Below are 1,461 nucleotides of genomic sequence, written 5' to 3' on the forward strand. Positions count from 1 at the left end.
GCCTGGAGGTGGCGGGTGCTGTGGACCCGCACGCGCGGGGCCTGGAGGTGGCGGGTGCTGTGGACCCGCACGCGCGGGGCCTGGAGGTGGCGGGTGCTGTGGACCCGTACGCGCAGGGTCTGGTAGTCTTCGGGCTTTTCCACCTCCAGCTCTTTGCTGGTTCATTGGAGAACCTGGGCTGGCTTCCAACTGCAACCTTCAAATAGCTGCTGAATAGCTTGGATTAGATCCATCTCTCCCCCTCTCTTTGTCCCCCTCCCCTCCTCTCCCCCTCCTTTCTCTCTCTCTCTCCCTCCTTCTCCCCCCTCCTCCCTCTCACTTTTCTCGCTCCCTTTCATTCTGCTTGTTTGCACACAGATGACATTTTACCAACTGAGTCATACCTCCAGTCCCCAATGATTTTTTTGTCAATATTGAGACTTGAACTCAGGGCCTGGGTGTTATCCATTAGCCTTTCAATCACAGCTGGCATTCTGCCAATTAAGTCACAGCCCCATTTCTGCCTTTTCAGTGGTTAATTGGAGGTGAGTCTCATGGACTTTCCTGCCAGGGCTGGCTTCGAGCCCTTCTCATATCTCAGCCTCCTGGGCAGCTGGGATTGTAGGTGTGAGACACCAGCACCCAGCTCCAAGATATGGAAGGTAATGGTTTGTGGCTTTCTAAGTCTTGGGTTTTAGATCCTTAAAACCATTTTTTTAATTACTATTATCCTCCCCCACCCCCTAGACTAAGGCTTGACCATAGGGCCTCAAGCTTGTTAGGCAAGTACTTTACCACTTGAGCCACATCTCAGCCATTTTCTTTTTCCTTTTAGTCTTCCTCAGATATGATCTTCAGCTAACCTTGCCCAATCTGGGCTCAATGTATGATTTTTCTCAAGTAATTGATGTTGAGTCCACCTGGGAGAAATGGCCCCTTCCCTTGCTGCTCTCCCCATGCACCCAGAAGGGAAGTCCTTGCAGCATGGGAGGGGGTGTGAGTGGGAGGTCCCCATGCTCTGAGGCCACTTCTCTGTCTGTGTGGACACACACACACTCAGTCAGCCCTGTGTAATCTCTTCCTCTGTCACAAGCTCTCCTGCGCCCCGTGCCTCTGTCTTGTGTGGCTGGCAGTTGGGTCTCTCAGTAAACCCTCTTCCAGCTGAACCTCGTGGCACGTGGGACCTCAGGCATGTGCCACCACGCCAGGCTTTTTTTTAAAATTATTATTGCCAGTCCTGGGCCTTAAACTCAGGGCCCAGGCTCTGTCCTTGAGCCTGTCTATGCTCAAGGCTAGCGCTCTACCACTTGAACCACAGAGCCACTTCCGGCTTTTTCTGCTTATGTGGTGCTGAGGAATCTAACCCAGGGCCTTGTGCATGTGAGGCAAGCGCTCTACCACTGAGCCACCTTCCCAGCCCCTTTTTAAGATAAGGTTTCACTAACTTTTGTGTGGGCTAACGTTTTTGTTTTTTTTTTTTTT

Source organism: Dipodomys ordii, unplaced genomic scaffold (assembly GCF_000151885.1).
Source record: "Dipodomys ordii isolate 6190 unplaced genomic scaffold, Dord_2.0 Scaffold71, whole genome shotgun sequence".
Classification (NCBI taxonomy): domain Eukaryota; kingdom Metazoa; phylum Chordata; class Mammalia; order Rodentia; family Heteromyidae; genus Dipodomys; species Dipodomys ordii.